This window comes from Aquarana catesbeiana, linkage group LG03 (assembly GCF_042186555.1).
Source record: "Aquarana catesbeiana isolate 2022-GZ linkage group LG03, ASM4218655v1, whole genome shotgun sequence".
Taxonomy (NCBI): Eukaryota; Metazoa; Chordata; class Amphibia; order Anura; family Ranidae; genus Aquarana; species Aquarana catesbeiana.
Window position 1 is genome coordinate 644,869,386 of NC_133326.1, and position 16,499 is coordinate 644,885,884.

A 16,499-nucleotide genomic window follows, 5' to 3' on the forward strand; every position below is an offset into this window, starting at 1 on the left:
GGCATTTCATCTCTCTGAGCCAGTGAGCATTCCCGGCAGATGTGCATAAAGACTGCCCTATTGGCAGCTCAAATCCTCATAGGTAAGTGAAAGGCACCGCCCAAACAGGGACTTGAACCCTGGACCCTCAGATTAAAAGTCTGATGCTCTACCGACTGAGCTATCCGGGCTCTCAAAGCTCCTCCTCCATAGCGGTCCAAGCTGCTTGAATCTTGACATGTATGGTGGAAAAAGACCATTCAGCCAAGGGGACCGGGTGCCTGAAAGCACAAGTATTTGGCTTGCCCAGGCTGGCCAATCGTCCTCTCCCGTTTAATTTTCTAGGACAGGTTGAAGATAAAAGGGAGAATCTAACCTGCAACCATGCAGATAGGGTCCAGTCCGGTACAGGTGGAGAACGCCTAAAGTTTCTGCCTTAGTTTTACCTACAGTTCAATGCTCTTTGACCGGAAACAAGGGCCTTGCAAAAAGACACCGCCCGAAAGGCTTCCTTAACCCTGGACCAACACGCTTCCAGTATTCTTAATCAGTGACTGGGTTACAAATAAAGACAGTTCACCTTGAGCCTCATGTTGCCAGGTCCAGCAGAAGAAACCCAGGCAAAAAAACGAGGTAGAGTCCACTCTGGATTACAGGCAAGTGAAGAACGAGCGGCGCGTGCCAATCACTGATTGTTCTACCCAGGCTGCGTGATGACACAAAAGCTCTCTATGGTGTCAATGGGCCCGTGACTCACTTTCTCAACTCTAACGCATCTCAGTCTGCATGTAAGAAGCCGTCACTTATCTGCTGTTGAAAACACATTGCTCAGTCTCCTCAGAGACTCTCAAAAATTGCCAGTGCTGACTGTATTTCAAGTCATCGTGGCGGGGTATTGGGAAAAGTTTTCAATTAGCAATAATCACGCCTCAGTTGAACCTCATTGGCTATGATACTGCCACTGCGCAAAGCTAACCAAATCAGTGCCTGCCAACATCTGCCCTTCCTTGGAGGAGAAATTGACATTGAGGAGAGACACATAAGTGTCATCCAGTGGGCCGCTGAGCATTCTGGGACTTGGCATGTTAATGAGACAGGGACGATGCCTAAGTGGGCATTGTTTACCCACTGAATAGTGTTAGCATTTGAAAGAACTAAGGAGAATCTAAAGGGACAGGGCCCTAGATGTCAGATGCGTTTCTCCCACAGCAGTCCTGAAAGGCCACTGGGAGCGTATGTGTTTGAACAGCTATGCTGCTGAGAAAAGACCAAGGTGGAAGGATTTGGGGCCTTTGTTGAAAGTTCGCTAGATAACATGCCTGAACTGGAGCCCAGGTAAGCTGCCATAGACAAGGGTTGTTGGGAAACAGTTGGTCAAGCAATCACCTTCAGCCACCTTTATTTCTGGCAGATTCCAGGAGCCTAGAAAGGGGGAAGTTAGGGCATTTCATCTCTCTGAGCCAGTGAGCATTCCCGGCAGATGTGCATAAAGACTGCCCTATTGGCAGCTCAAATCCTCATAGGTAAGTGAAAGGCACCGCCCAAACAGGGACTTGAACCCTGGACCCTCAGATTAAAAGTCTGATGCTCTACCGACTGAGCTATCCGGGCTCTCAAAGCTCCTCCTCCATAGCGGTCCAAGCTGCTTGAATCTTGACATGTATGGTGGAAAAAGACCATTCAGCCAAGGGGACCGGGTGCCTGAAAGCACAAGTATTTGGCTTGCCCAGGCTGGCCAATCGTCCTCTCCCGTTTAATTTTCTAGGACAGGTTGAAGATAAAAGGGAGAATCTAACCTGCAACCATGCAGATAGGGTCCAGTCCGGTACAGGTGGAGAACGCCTAAAGTTTCTGCCTTAGTTTTACCTACAGTTCAATGCTCTTTGACCGGAAACAAGGGCCTTGCAAAAAGACACCGCCCGAAAGGCTTCCTTAACCCTGGACCAACACGCTTCCAGTATTCTTAATCAGTGACTGGGTTACAAATAAAGACAGTTCACCTTGAGCCTCATGTTGCCAGGTCCAGCAGAAGAAACCCAGGCAAAAAAACGAGGTAGAGTGCACTCTGGATTACAGGCAAGTGAAGAACGAGCGGCGCGTGCCAATCACTGATTGTTCTACCCAGGCTGCGTGATGACACAAAAGCTCTCTATGGTGTCAATGGGCCCGTGACTCACTTTCTCAACTCTAACGCATCTCAGTCTGCATGTAAGAAGCCGTCACTTATCTGCTGTTGAAAACACATTGCTCAGTCTCCTCAGAGACTCTCAAAAATTGCCAGTGCTGACTGTATTTCAAGTCATCGTGGCGGGGTATTGGGAAAAGTTTTCAATTAGCAATAATCACGCCTCAGTTGAACCTCATTGGCTATGATACTGCCACTGCGCAAAGCTAACCAAATCAGTGCCTGCCAACATCTGCCCTTCCTTGGAGGAGAAATTGACATTGAGGAGAGACACATAAGTGTCATCCAGTGGGCCGCTGAGCATTCTGGGACTTGGCATGTTAATGAGACAGGGACGATGCCTAAGTGGGCATTGTTTACCCACTGAATAGTGTTAGCATTTGAAAGAACTAAGGAGAATCTAAAGGGACAGGGCCCTAGATGTCAGATGCGTTTCTCCCACAGCAGTCCTGAAAGGCCACTGGGAGCGTATGTGTTTGAACAGCTATGCTGCTGAGAAAAGACCAAGGTGGAAGGATTTGGGGCCTTTGTTGAAAGTTCGCTAGATAACATGCCTGAACTGGAGCCCAGGTAAGCTGCCATAGACAAGGGTTGTTGGGAAACAGTTGGTCAAGCAATCACCTTCAGCCACCTTTATTTCTGGCAGATTCCAGGAAAGGGGGAAGTTAGGACATTTCATCTCTCTGAGCCTGTGAGCATTCCCGGCAGATGTGCATAAAGACTGCCCTATTGGCAGCTTAAAGGCCTCATAGGTAAGTGAAAGGCACCGCCCGAACAGGGACTTGAACCCTGGACCCTCAGATTAAAAGTCTGATGCTCTACCGACTGAGCTATCCGGGCTCTCAAAGCTCCTCCTCCATAGCGGTCCAAGCTGCTTGAATCTTGACATGTATGGTGGAAAAAGACCATTCAGCCAAGGGGACCGGGTGCCTGAAAGCACAAGTATTTGGCTTGCCCAGGCTGGCCAATCGTCCTCTCCCGTTTAATTTTCTAGGACAGGTTGAAGATAAAAGGGAGAATCTAACCTGCAACCATGCAGATAGGGTCCAGTCCGGTACAGGTGGAGAACGCCTAAAGTTTCTGCCTTAGTTTTACCTACAGTTCAATGCTCTTTGACCGGAAACAAGGGCCTTGCAAAAAGACACCGCCCGAAAGGCTTCCTTAACCCTGGACCAACACGCTTCCAGTATTCTTAATCAGTGACTGGGTTACAAATAAAGACAGTTCACCTTGAGCCTCATGTTGCCAGGTCCAGCAGAAGAAACCCAGGCAAAAAAACGAGGTAGAGTCCACTCTGGATTACAGGCAAGTGAAGAACGAGCGGCGCGTGCCAATCACTGATTGTTCTACCCAGGCTGCGTGATGACACAAAAGCTCTCTATGGTGTCAATGGGCCCGTGACTCACTTTCTCAACTCTAACGCATCTCAGTCTGCATGTAAGAAGCCGTCACTTATCTGCTGTTGAAAACACATTGCTCAGTCTCCTCAGAGACTCTCAAAAATTGCCAGTGCTGACTGTATTTCAAGTCATCGTGGCGGGGTATTGGGAAAAGTTTTCAATTAGCAATAATCACGCCTCAGTTGAACCTCATTGGCTATGATACTGCCACTGCGCAAAGCTAACCAAATCAGTGCCTGCCAACATCTGCCCTTCCTTGGAGGAGAAATTGACATTGAGGAGAGACACATAAGTGTCATCCAGTGGGCCGCTGAGCATTCTGGGACTTGGCATGTTAATGAGACAGGGACGATGCCTAAGTGGGCATTGTTTACCCACTGAATAGTGTTAGCATTTGAAAGAACTAAGGAGAATCTAAAGGGACAGGGCCCTAGATGTCAGATGCGTTTCTCCCACAGCAGTCCTGAAAGGCCACTGGGAGCGTATGTGTTTGAACAGCTATGCTGCTGAGAAAAGACCAAGGTGGAAGGATTTGGGGCCTTTGTTGAAAGTTCGCTAGATAACATGCCTGAACTGGAGCCCAGGTAAGCTGCCATAGACAAGGGTTGTTGGGAAACAGTTGGTCAAGCAATCACCTTCAGCCACCTTTATTTCTGGCAGATTCCAGGAGCCTAGAAAGGGGGAAGTTAGGGCATTTCATCTCTCTGAGCCAGTGAGCATTCCCGGCAGATGTGCATAAAGACTGCCCTATTGGCAGCTCAAAGGCCTCATAGGTAAGTGAAAGGCACCGCCCAAACAGGGACTTGAACCCTGGACCCTCAGATTAAAAGTCTGATGCTCTACCGACTGAGCTATCCGGGCTCTCAAAGCTCCTCCTCCATAGCGGTCCAAGCTGCTTGAATCTTGACATGTATGGTGGAAAAAGACCATTCAGCCAAGGGGACCGGGTGCCTGAAAGCACAAGTATTTGGCTTGCCCAGGCTGGCCAATCGTCCTCTCCCGTTTAATTTTCTAGGACAGGTTGAAGATAAAAGGGAGAATCTAACCTGCAACCATGCAGATAGGGTCCAGTCCGGTACAGGTGGAGAACGCCTAAAGTTTCTGCCTTAGTTTTACCTACAGTTCAATGCTCTTTGACCGGAAACAAGGGCCTTGCAAAAAGACACCGCCCGAAAGGCTTCCTTAACCCTGGACCAACACGCTTCCAGTATTCTTAATCAGTGACTGGGTTACAAATAAAGACAGTTCACCTTGAGCCTCATGTTGCCAGGTCCAGCAGAAGAAACCCAGGCAAAAAAACGAGGTAGAGTCCACTCTGGATTACAGGCAAGTGAAGAACGAGCGGCGCGTGCCAATCACTGATTGTTCTACCCAGGCTGCGTGATGACACAAAAGCTCTCTATGGTGTCAATGGGCCCGTGACTCACTTTCTCAACTCTAACGCATCTCAGTCTGCATGTAAGAAGCCGTCACTTATCTGCTGTTGAAAACACATTGCTCAGTCTCCTCAGAGACTCTCAAAAATTGCCAGTGCTGACTGTATTTCAAGTCATCGTGGCGGGGTATTGGGAAAAGTTTTCAATTAGCAATAATCACGCCTCAGTTGAACCTCATTGGCTATGATACTGCCACTGCGCAAAGCTAACCAAATCAGTGCCTGCCAACATCTGCCCTTCCTTGGAGGAGAAATTGACATTGAGGAGAGACACATAAGTGTCATCCAGTGGGCCGCTGAGCATTCTGGGACTTGGCATGTTAATGAGACAGGGACGATGCCTAAGTGGGCATTGTTTACCCACTGAATAGTGTTAGCATTTGAAAGAACTAAGGAGAATCTAAAGGGACAGGGCCCTAGATGTCAGATGCGTTTCTCCCACAGCAGTCCTGAAAGGCCACTGGGAGCGTATGTGTTTGAACAGCTATGCTGCTGAGAAAAGACCAAGGTGGAAGGATTTGGGGCCTTTGTTGAAAGTTCGCTAGATAACATGCCTGAACTGGAGCCCAGGTAAGCTGCCATAGACAAGGGTTGTTGGGAAACAGTTGGTCAAGCAATCACCTTCAGCCACCTTTATTTCTGGCAGATTCCAGGAAAGGGGGAAGTTAGGACATTTCATCTCTCTGAGCCAGTGAGCATTCCCGGCAGATGTGCATAAAGACTGCCCTATTGGCAGCTCAAAGGCCTCATAGGTAAGTGAAAGGCACCGCCCGAACAGGGACTTGAACCCTGGACCCTCAGATTAAAAGTCTGATGCTCTACCGACTGAGCTATCCGGGCTCTCAAAGCTCCTCCTCCATAGCGGTCCAAGCTGCTTGAATCTTGACATGTATGGTGGAAAAAGACCATTCAGCCAAGGGGACCGGGTGCCTGAAAGCACAAGTATTTGGCTTGCCCAGGCTGGCCAATCGTCCTCTCCCGTTTAATTTTCTAGGACAGGTTGAAGATAAAAGGGAGAATCTAACCTGCAACCATGCAGATAGGGTCCAGTCCGGTACAGGTGGAGAACGCCTAAAGTTTCTGCCTTAGTTTTACCTACAGTTCAATGCTCTTTGACCGGAAACAAGGGCCTTGCAAAAAGACACCGCCCGAAAGGCTTCCTTAACCCTGGACCAACACGCTTCCAGTATTCTTAATCAGTGACTGGGTTACAAATAAAGACAGTTCACCTTGAGCCTCATGTTGCCAGGTCCAGCAGAAGAAACCCAGGCAAAAAAACGAGGTAGAGTCCACTCTGGATTACAGGCAAATGAAGAACGAGCGGCGCGTGCCAATCACTGATTGTTCTACCCAGGCTGCGTGATGACACAAAAGCTCTCTATGGTGTCAATGGGCCCGTGACTCACTTTCTCAACTCTAACGCATCTCAGTCTGCATGTAAGAAGCCGTCACTTATCTGCTGTTGAAAACACATTGCTCAGTCTCCTCAGAGACTCTCAAAAATTGCCAGTGCTGACTGTATTTCAAGTCATCGTGGCGGGGTATTGGGAAAAGTTTTCAATTAGCAATAATCACGCCTCAGTTGAACCTCATTGGCTATGATACTGCCACTGCGCAAAGCTAACCAAATCAGTGCCTGCCAACATCTGCCCTTCCTTGGAGGAGAAATTGACATTGAGGAGAGACACATAAGTGTCATCCAGTGGGCCGCTGAGCATTCTGGGACTTGGCATGTTAATGAGACAGGGACGATGCCTAAGTGGGCATTGTTTACCCACTGAATAGTGTTAGCATTTGAAAGAACTAAGGAGAATCTAAAGGGACAGGGCCCTAGATGTCAGATGCGTTTCTCCCACAGCAGTCCTGAAAGGCCACTGGGAGCGTATGTGTTTGAACAGCTATGCTGCTGAGAAAAGACCAAGGTGGAAGGATTTGGGGCCTTTGTTGAAAGTTCGCTAGATAACATGCCTGAACTGGAGCCCAGGTAAGCTGCCATAGACAAGGGTTGTTGGGAAACAGTTGGTCAAGCAATCACCTTCAGCCACCTTTATTTCTGGCAGATTCCAGGAGCCTAGAAAGGGGGAAGTTAGGGCATTTCATCTCTCTGAGCCAGTGAGCATTCCCGGCAGATGTGCATAAAGACTGCCCTATTGGCAGCTCAAAGGCCTCATAGGTAAGTGAAAGGCACCGCCCGAACAGGGACTTGAACCCTGGACCCTCAGATTAAAAGTCTGATGCTCTACCGACTGAGCTATCCGGGCTCTCAAAGCTCCTCCTCCATAGCGGTCCAAGCTGCTTGAATCTTGACATGTATGGTGGAAAAAGACCATTCAGCCAAGGGGACCGGGTGCCTGAAAGCACAAGTATTTGGCTTGCCCAGGCTGGCCAATCGTCCTCTCCCGTTTAATTTTCTAGGACAGGTTGAAGATAAAAGGGAGAATCTAACCTGCAACCATGCAGATAGGGTCCAGTCCGGTACAGGTGGAGAACGCCTAAAGTTTCTGCCTTAGTTTTACCTACAGTTCAATGCTCTTTGACCGGAAACAAGGGCCTTGCAAAAAGACACCGCCCGAAAGGCTTCCTTAACCCTGGACCAACACGCTTCCAGTATTCTTAATCAGTGACTGGGTTACAAATAAAGACAGTTCACCTTGAGCCTCATGTTGCCAGGTCCAGCAGAAGAAACCCAGGCAAAAAAACGAGGTAGAGTCCACTCTGGATTACAGGCAAGTGAAGAACGAGCGGCGCGTGCCAATCACTGATTGTTCTACCCAGGCTGCGTGATGACACAAAAGCTCTCTATGGTGTCAATGGGCCCGTGACTCACTTTCTCAACTCTAACGCATCTCAGTCTGCATGTAAGAAGCCGTCACTTATCTGCTGTTGAAAACACATTGCTCAGTCTCCTCAGAGACTCTCAAAAATTGCCAGTGCTGACTGTATTTCAAGTCATCGTGGCGGGGTATTGGGAAAAGTTTTCAATTAGCAATAATCACGCCTCACTCTATCGAAAAGCCAGTGGCGTGCAAATCACACCTCAAAAACTTCCACCCGGTGCCAAAAAAAAGTGCCCACACATAGAGAGTGAAACACAAAAAAGTGCAACGGGTGTACAGAGTCCTCCACTAGGGAAGGACCTTACCCTGATCCCCCGGGGCGTTAGGCTCCAGACAGGGACTGAGGTACTCAGACAAAGGGTCCATCTGGCCGAAACCAGGTGGACCCCCACAACTGGAAGGTCTGCCGAAGCAGACCGACCCAAGTACAGTGGGGCTCCCCCGAAGGGAGACCCCTCAAAGGAGAGGGCGAACCAAGCCAAAAGGCCTATGTCCACCCCCTCCCAAGACTTTCAGAGTAGGCCCGAGGACCCACACCCTACTCGCCACACAGTGACAAAACGTGTATACAAAGACAACCAAAAAAAGACAAAAAGGTGACAAACAGGGGTAAAAGAAAGAGTGGGGAAGATAGTGAGATGGGAGAGTGAAAGTGGCCATTGTGCTATACAATGGCCGGCCCTCCGGCCAGGCATAAAAATTTCCCCTGGTCCTGGCCAAAAGGCCCGGCCCAAGAGGCAGGTGCGAAAAACGTGTGTTGTGGTGAAGTGACCATGGTGCCATAAAATCAAGTGCTTTCACACCGTGACTATACGGCACCCCTGAACTGCCACTTCAGGGGCACATTCACCACTGGCTTTTCGAAAAAGCCCTGACCCACAGCCCAGACCACAGCAGCCCCCACCCCAGGCAGAAAGGTATGGAGTTCTGGAAGCTTGGAGAAAGCCCTTGCCATCAGGCTTCACCGTCGTTCCATCCCTCCTACCTAATTACATTTGGGAAATACTGGCCGCTCCCCCGGTGGGAGCAAGGGGAGCCAGCGTTCTCTCCCAAATAACTGTCCAGAGCTAGAGCTGCCCCAATCCAGGCCAGAAGGCCAGGATCCCGACCCTCCGCCAAGACCGAATGGTTCTCCGTCCCCATCAGAAGGCTTCCCTTTCGTCTACAAACCGCTCCGGGTTACTTTCACTCCAGCAGGTTTTGCATAGCAACCGCAATCCCATCTCTATCTCGCCATAGATCAGGGACAGAAGCAAGCGCCACCTCCTGGAAACTGATAAGAAAAGATACTAGATTTGATCTTAGCCAAAGGGCCGAGAAGCAATTAGCAATAATCACGCCTCAGTTGAACCTCATTGGCTATGATACTGCCACTGCGCAAAGCTAACAAAATCAGTGCCTGCCAACATCTGCCCTTCCTTGGAGGAGAAATTGACATTGAGGAGAGACACATAAGTGTCATCCAGTGGGCCGCTGAGCATTCTGGGACTTGGCATGTTAATGAGACAGGGACGATGCCTAAGTGGGCATTGTTTACCCACTGAATAGTGTTAGCATTTGAAAGAACTAAGGAGAATCTAAAGGGACAGGGCCCTAGATGTCAGATGCGTTTCTCCCACAGCAGTCCTGAAAGGCCACTGGGAGCGTATGTGTTTGAACAGCTATGCTGCTGAGAAAAGACCAAGGTGGAAGGATTTGGGGCCTTTGTTGAAAGTTCGCTAGATAACATGCCTGAACTGGAGCCCAGGTAAGCTGCCATAGACAAGGGTTGTTGGGAAACAGTTGGTCAAGCAATCACCTTCAGCCACCTTTATTTCTGGCAGATTCCAGGAGCCTAGAAAGGGGGAAGTTAGGGCATTTCATCTCTCTGAGCCAGTGAGCATTCCCGGCAGATGTGCATAAAGACTGCCCTATTGGCAGCTCAAAGGCCTCATAGGTAAGTGAAAGGCACCGCCCGAACAGGGACTTGAACCCTGGACCCTCAGATTAAAAGTCTGATGCTCTACCGACTGAGCTATCCGGGCTCTCAAAGCTCCTCCTCCATAGCGGTCCAAGCTGCTTGAATCTTGACATGTATGGTGGAAAAAGACCATTCAGCCAAGGGGACCGGGTGCCTGAAAGCACAAGTATTTGGCTTGCCCAGGCTGGCCAATCGTCCTCTCCCGTTTAATTTTCTAGGACAGGTTGAAGATAAAAGGGAGAATCTAACCTGCAACCATGCAGATAGGGTCCAGTCCGGTACAGGTGGAGAACGCCTAAAGTTTCTGCCTTAGTTTTACCTACAGTTCAATGCTCTTTGACCGGAAACAAGGGCCTTGCAAAAAGACACCGCCCGAAAGGCTTCCTTAACCCTGGACCAACACGCTTCCAGTATTCTTAATCAGTGACTGGGTTACAAATAAAGACAGTTCACCTTGAGCCTCATGTTGCCAGGTCCAGCAGAAGAAACCCAGGCAAAAAAACGAGGTAGAGTCCACTCTGGATTACAGGCAAGTGAAGAACGAGCGGCGCGTGCCAATCACTGATTGTTCTACCCAGGCTGCGTGATGACACAAAAGCTCTCTATGGTGTCAATGGGCCCGTGACTCACTTTCTCAACTCTAACGCATCTCAGTCTGCATGTAAGAAGCCGTCACTTATCTGCTGTTGAAAACACATTGCTCAGTCTCCTCAGAGACTCTCAAAAATTGCCAGTGCTGACTGTATTTCAAGTCATCGTGGCGGGGTATTGGGAAAAGTTTTCAATTAGCAATAATCACTCTCTATCGAAAAGCCAGTGGCGTGCAAAACACACCTCAAAAACTTCCACCCGGTGCCAAAAAAAAGTGCCCACACATAGAGAGTGAAACACAAAAACGTGCAACGGGTGTACAGAGTCCTCCACTAGGGAAGGACCTTACCCTGATCCCCCGGGGCGTTAGGCTCCAGACAGGGACTGAGGTACTCAGACAAAGGGTCCATCTGGCCGAAACCAGGCGGACCCCCACAACTGGAAGGACTGCCGAAGCAGACCAACCCAAGTACAGTGGGGCTCTCCCGAAGAGAGACCCCTCAAAGGAGAGGGCGAACCAAGCCAAAAGGCCTATGTCCACCCCCTCCCAAGACTTTCAGAGTAGGCCCGAGGACCCACACCCTACTCGCCACACAGTGACAAACGTGTATACAAAACAACCAAAAAAAGGACAAAAAGGTGACAAACAGGGGTAAAAGAAAGAGTGGGGAAGATAGTGAGATGGGAGAGTGAAAGTGGCCATTGTGCTATACAATGGCCGGCCCTCCGGCCAGGCATAAAAATTTCCCCTGGTCCTGGCCAAAAGGCCCGGCCCAAGAGGCAGGTGCGAAAAACGTGTGTTGTGGTGAAGTGACCATGGTGCCATAAAATCAAGTGCTTTCACACCGTGACTATACGGCACCCCTGAACTGCCACTTCAGGGGCACATTCACCACTGGCTTTTCGAAAAAGCCCTGACCCACAGCCCAGACCACAGCAGCCCCCACCCCAGGCAGAAAGGTATGGAGTTCTGGAAGCTTGGAGAGTGCCCTTGCCATCAGGCTTCACCGTCGTTCCGTCCCTCCTACCTAATTACATTTGGGAAATACTGGCCGCTCCCCCGGTGGGAGCAAGGGGAGCCAGCGTTCTCTCCCAAATAACTGTCCAGAGCTAGAGCTGCCCCAATCCAGGCCAGAAGGCCAGGATCCCGACCCTCCGCCAAGACCGAATGGTTCTCCGTCCCCATCAGAAGGCTTCCCTTTCGGCTACAAACCGCTCCGGGTTACCTTCACTCCAGCAGGTTTTGCATAGCAACCGCAATCCCATCTCTATCTCGCCATAGATCAGGGACAGAAGCAAGCGCCACCTCCTGGAAACTGATAAGAACAGATACTAGATTCGATCTTAGCCAAAGGGCCGAGAAGCAATTAGCAATAATCACTCTCTATCGAAAAGCCAGTGGCGTGCAAAACACACCTCAAAAACTTCCACCCGGTGCCAAAAAAAAGTGCCCACACATAGAGAGTGAAACACAAAAACGTGCAACGGGTGTACAGAGTCCTCCACTAGGGAAGGACCTTACCCTGATCCCCCGGGGCGTTAGGCTCCGGACAGGGACTGAGGTACTCAGACAAAGGGTCCATCTGGCCGAAACCAGGCGGACCCCCACAACTGGAAGGACTGCCGAAGCAGACCAACCCAAGTACAGTGGGGCTCTCCCGAAGAGAGACCCCTCAAAGGAGAGGGCGAACCAAGCCAAAAGGCCTATGTCCACCCCCTCCCAAGACTTTCAGAGTAGGCCCGAGGACCCACACCCTACTCGCCACACAGTGACAAACGTGTATACAAAACAACCAAAAAAAGGACAAAAAGGTGACAAACAGGGGTAAAAGAAAGAGTGGGGAAGATAGTGAGATGGGAGAGTGAAAGTGGCCATTGTGCTATCCAATGGCCGGCCCTCCGGCCAGGCATAAAAATTTCCCCTGGTCCTGGCCAAAAGGCCCGGCCCAAGAGGCAGGTGCGAAAAACATGTGTTGTGGTGAAGTGACCATGGTGCCATAAAATCAAGTGCTTTCACACCGTGACCATACGGCACCCCTGAACTGCCACTTCAGGAGCACATTCACCACTGGCTTTTCAAAAAAGCCCTGACCCACAGCCCAGACCACAGCAGCCCCCACCCCAGGCAGAAAGGTATGGAGTTCTGGAAGCTTGGAGAGAGCCCTTGCCATCAGGCTTCACCGTCGTTCCGTCCCTCCTACCTAATTACATTTGGGAAATACTGGCCGCACCCCCGGTGGGAGCAAGGGGAGCCAGCGTTCTCTCCCAAATAACTGTCCAGAGCTAGAGCTGCCCCAATCCAGGCCAGAAGGCCAGGATCCCGACCCTCCGCCAAGACCGAATGGTTCTCCGTCCCCATCAGAAGGCTTCCCTTTCGGCTACAAACCGCTCCGGGTTACCTTCACTCCAGCAGGTTTTGCATTGCAACCGCAATCCCATCTCTATCTCGCCATAGATCAGGGACAGAAGCAAGCGCCACCTCCTGGAAACTGATAAGAACAGATACTAGATTTGATCTTAGCCAAAGGGCCGAGAAGCAATTAGCAATAATCACTCTATCGAAAAGCCAGTGGCGTGCAAAACACACCTCAAAAACTTCCACCCGGTGCCAAAAAAAGTGCCCACACATAGAGAGTGAAACACAAAAAAGTGCAACGGGTGTACAGAGTCCTCCACTAGGGAAGGACCTTACCCTGATCCCCCGGGGCGTTAGGCTCCAGACAGGGACTGAGGTACTCAGACAAAGGGTCCATCTGGCCGAAACCAGGCAGACCCCCACAACTGGAAGGACTGCCGAAGCAGACCAACCCAAGTACAGTGGGGCTCTCCCGAAGAGAGACCCCTCAAAGGAGAGGGCGAACCAAGCCAAAAGGCCTATGTCCACCCCCTCCCAAGACTTTCAGAGTAGGCCCGAGGACCCACACCCTACTCGCCACACAGTGACAAAACGTGTATACAAAGACAACCAAAAAAAAAAAAGACAAAAAGGTGACAAACAGGGGTAAAAAAAAGAGTGGGGAAGATAGTGAGATGGGAGAGTGAAAGTGGCCATTGTGCTATACAATGGCCGGCCCTCCGGCCAGGCATAAAAATTTCCCCTGGTCCTGGCCAAAAGGCCCGGCCCAAGAGGCAGGTGCGAAAAACGTGTGTTGTGGTGAAGTGACCATGGTGCCATAAAATCAAGTGCTTTCACACCGTGACTATACGGCACCCCTGAACTGCCACTTCAGGGGCACATTCACCACTGGCTTTTCGAAAAAGCCCTGACCACCCAGCCCAGACCACAGCAGACCCCACCACAGACAGGAAGGATATGGAGATCAGGAAGCCGGAAAGAGCCCTTTACCATCAGGCTCTGCCGTCGCTCCCATCACTCCTCCTAATTACATTCGGGAAGTACTTGCCACTCCCTCCCCCCCTTGCAAGGCAGGAGTAAGCGTTCTCTCCCAAATAACTGTCTGGAGCTAGATCCGCCCCAATCCAGGCCAGAAGGCCAGGGTCCCGACCCTCTGGTTCAGACCCCGTGGTTCTCCATCCCCATCAGAAGGCTTCCCTTTCGGCTACAAACCGCTCCAGGTCACCTTCACTCCAGCAGGTTTTGCATAGCAACCGCAATCCCATCTCTATTTCGCCATAGATCAGGGACGGAAGCAAGCGCCACCTCCTGGAAACTGATAAGAATAGATACTACACTTGATCTTCGCCAAAAGGCCGAGAAGCAATTAGCAATAATCACGCCTCAGTTGAACCTCATTGGCTATGATACTGCCACTGCGCAAAGCTAACCAAATCAGTGCCTGCCAACATCTGCCCTTCCTTGGAGGAGAAATTGACATTGAGGAGAGACACATAAGTGTCATCCAGTGGGCCGCTGAGCATTCTGGGACTTGGCATGTTAATGAGACAGGGACGATGCCTAAGTGGGCATTGTTTACCCACTGAATAGTGTTAGCATTTGAAAGAACTAAGGAGAATCTAAAGGGACAGGGCCCTAGATGTCAGATGCGTTTCTCCCACAGCAGTCCTGAAAGGCCACTGGGAGCGTATGTGTTTGAACAGCTATGCTGCTGAGAAAAGACCAAGGTGGAAGGATTTGGGGCCTTTGTTGAAAGTTCGCTAGATAACATGCCTGAACTGGAGCCCAGGTAAGCTGCCATAGACAAGGGTTGTTGGGAAACAGTTGGTCAAGCAATCACCTTCAGCCACCTTTATTTCTGGCAGATTCCAGGAGCCTAGAAAGGGGGAAGTTAGGGCATTTCATCTCTCTGAGCCAGTGAGCATTCCCGGCAGATGTGCATAAAGACTGCCCTATTGGCAGCTCAAAGGCCTCATAGGTAAGTGAAAGGCACCGCCCAAACAGGGACTTGAACCCTGGACCCTCAGATTAAAAGTCTGATGCTCTACCGACTGAGCTATCCGGGCTCTCAAAGCTCCTCCTCCATAGCGGTCCAAGCTGCTTGAATCTTGACATGTATGGTGGAAAAAGACCATTCAGCCAAGGGGACCGGGTGCCTGAAAGCACAAGTATTTGGCTTGCCCAGGCTGGCCAATCGTCCTCTCCCGTTTAATTTTCTAGGACAGGTTGAAGATAAAAGGGAGAATCTAACCTGCAACCATGCAGATAGGGTCCAGTCCGGTACAGGTGGAGAACGCCTAAAGTTTCTGCCTTAGTTTTACCTACAGTTCAATGCTCTTTGACCGGAAACAAGGGCCTTGCAAAAAGACACCGCCCGAAAGGCTTCCTTAACCCTGGACCAAAACGCTTCCAGTATTCTTAATCAGTGACTGGGTTACAAATAAAGACAGTTCACCTTGAGCCTCATGTTGCCAGGTCCAGCAGAAGAAACCCAGGCAAAAAAACGAGGTAGAGTCCACTCTGGATTACAGGCAAGTGAAGAACGAGCGGCGCGTGCCAATCACTGATTGTTCTACCCAGGCTGCGTGATGACACAAAAGCTCTCTATGGTGTCAATGGGCCCGTGACTCACTTTCTCAACTCTAACGCATCTCAGTCTGCATGTAAGAAGCCGTCACTTATCTGCTGTTGAAAACACATTGCTCAGTCTCCTCAGAGACTCTCAAAAATTGCCAGTGCTGACTGTATTTCAAGTCATCGTGGCGGGGTATTGGGAAAAGTTTTCAATTAGCAATAATCACGCCTCAGTTGAACCTCATTGGCTATGATACTGCCACTGCGCAAAGCTAACCAAATCAGTGCCTGCCAACATCTGCCCTTCCTTGGAGGAGAAATTGACATTGAGGAGAGACACATAAGTGTCATCCAGTGGGCCGCTGAGCATTCTGGGACTTGGCATGTTAATGAGACAGGGACGATGCCTAAGTGGGCATTGTTTACCCACTGAATAGTGTTAGCATTTGAAAGAACTAAGGAGAATCTAAAGGGACAGGGCCCTAGATGTCAGATGCGTTTCTCCCACAGCAGTCCTGAAAGGCCACTGGGAGCGTATGTGTTTGAACAGCTATGCTGCTGAGAAAAGACCAAGGTGGAAGGATTTGGGGCCTTTGTTGAAAGTTCGCTAGATAACATGCCTGAACTGGAGCCCAGGTAAGCTGCCATAGACAAGGGTTGTTGGGAAACAGTTGGTCAAGCAATCACCTTCAGCCACCTTTATTTCTGGCAGATTCCAGGAAAGGGGGAAGTTAGGACATTTCATCTCTCTGAGCCAGTGAGCATTCCCGGCAGATGTGCATAAAGACTGCCCTATTGGCAGCTCAAAGGCCTCATAGGTAAGTGAAAGGCACCGCCCGAACAGGGACTTGAACCCTGGACCCTCAGATTAAAAGTCTGATGCTCTACCGACTGAGCTATCCGGGCTCTCAAAGCTCCTCCTCCATAGCGGTCCAAGCTGCTTGAATCTTGACATGTATGGTGGAAAAAGACCATTCAGCCAAGGGGACCGGGTGCCTGAAAGCACAAGTATTTGGCTTGCCCAGGCTGGCCAATCGTCCTCTCCCGTTTAATTTTCTAGGACAGGTTGAAGATAAAAGGGAGAATCTAACCTGCAACCATGCAGATAGGGTCCAGTCCGGTACAGGTGGAGAACGCCTAAAGTTTCTGCCTTAGTTTTACCTACAGTTCAATGCTCTTTGA

The 16,499-nt window shown here is 50.1% G+C and overlaps 12 non-coding genes and 5 pseudogenes across 12 annotated transcripts; all 17 read right to left on the bottom strand.

Moving 5' to 3' along the window:
* Window positions 1–811: 811 nt before the first annotated feature.
* LOC141135096 (U4 spliceosomal RNA) lies at window positions 812–952 on the bottom strand. Its single transcript, XR_012243394.1, has one exon. It is a non-coding gene; the product is annotated as a U4 spliceosomal RNA (small nuclear RNA).
* Window positions 953–2,231: 1,279 nt separating this feature from the next.
* LOC141135097 (U4 spliceosomal RNA) lies at window positions 2,232–2,372 on the bottom strand. Its single transcript, XR_012243395.1, has one exon. It is a non-coding gene; the product is annotated as a U4 spliceosomal RNA (small nuclear RNA).
* A 559-nt stretch (window positions 2,373–2,931) lies between these two features.
* TRNAK-UUU (transfer RNA lysine (anticodon UUU)) lies at window positions 2,932–3,004 on the bottom strand. The gene has a single exon. It is a non-coding gene; the product is annotated as a tRNA-Lys (tRNA).
* A 641-nt stretch (window positions 3,005–3,645) lies between these two features.
* Window positions 3,646–3,786, bottom strand: LOC141135098 (U4 spliceosomal RNA). Its single transcript, XR_012243396.1, has one exon. It is a non-coding gene; the product is annotated as a U4 spliceosomal RNA (small nuclear RNA).
* Window positions 3,787–5,066: 1,280 nt separating this feature from the next.
* Window positions 5,067–5,207, bottom strand: LOC141135099 (U4 spliceosomal RNA). The gene has a single exon (XR_012243397.1). It is a non-coding gene; the product is annotated as a U4 spliceosomal RNA (small nuclear RNA).
* A 559-nt stretch (window positions 5,208–5,766) lies between these two features.
* Window positions 5,767–5,839, bottom strand: TRNAK-UUU (transfer RNA lysine (anticodon UUU)). Its single transcript has one exon. It is a non-coding gene; the product is annotated as a tRNA-Lys (tRNA).
* Window positions 5,840–6,480: 641 nt separating this feature from the next.
* LOC141135100 (U4 spliceosomal RNA) lies at window positions 6,481–6,621 on the bottom strand. Its single transcript, XR_012243398.1, has one exon. It is a non-coding gene; the product is annotated as a U4 spliceosomal RNA (small nuclear RNA).
* Window positions 6,622–7,187: 566 nt separating this feature from the next.
* Window positions 7,188–7,260, bottom strand: TRNAK-UUU (transfer RNA lysine (anticodon UUU)). Its single transcript has one exon. It is a non-coding gene; the product is annotated as a tRNA-Lys (tRNA).
* A 641-nt stretch (window positions 7,261–7,901) lies between these two features.
* LOC141135293 (U4 spliceosomal RNA) lies at window positions 7,902–8,044 on the bottom strand. The gene has a single exon (XR_012243566.1). It is a non-coding gene; the product is annotated as a U4 spliceosomal RNA (small nuclear RNA).
* Window positions 8,045–9,156: 1,112 nt separating this feature from the next.
* Window positions 9,157–9,221, bottom strand: LOC141135389 (U4 spliceosomal RNA; annotated as a pseudogene).
* Window positions 9,222–9,787: 566 nt separating this feature from the next.
* On the bottom strand, window positions 9,788–9,860 carry TRNAK-UUU (transfer RNA lysine (anticodon UUU)). The gene has a single exon. It is a non-coding gene; the product is annotated as a tRNA-Lys (tRNA).
* A 641-nt stretch (window positions 9,861–10,501) lies between these two features.
* LOC141135686 (U4 spliceosomal RNA) lies at window positions 10,502–10,625 on the bottom strand (annotated as a pseudogene).
* A 997-nt stretch (window positions 10,626–11,622) lies between these two features.
* Window positions 11,623–11,755, bottom strand: LOC141136012 (U2 spliceosomal RNA; annotated as a pseudogene).
* Window positions 11,756–12,795: 1,040 nt separating this feature from the next.
* On the bottom strand, window positions 12,796–12,928 carry LOC141135956 (U2 spliceosomal RNA; annotated as a pseudogene).
* Window positions 12,929–14,105: 1,177 nt separating this feature from the next.
* LOC141135348 (U4 spliceosomal RNA) lies at window positions 14,106–14,170 on the bottom strand (annotated as a pseudogene).
* Window positions 14,171–15,450: 1,280 nt separating this feature from the next.
* Window positions 15,451–15,591, bottom strand: LOC141135101 (U4 spliceosomal RNA). The gene has a single exon (XR_012243399.1). It is a non-coding gene; the product is annotated as a U4 spliceosomal RNA (small nuclear RNA).
* Window positions 15,592–16,150: 559 nt separating this feature from the next.
* On the bottom strand, window positions 16,151–16,223 carry TRNAK-UUU (transfer RNA lysine (anticodon UUU)). The gene has a single exon. It is a non-coding gene; the product is annotated as a tRNA-Lys (tRNA).
* Between the last annotated feature and the right edge of the window lie 276 nt (window positions 16,224–16,499).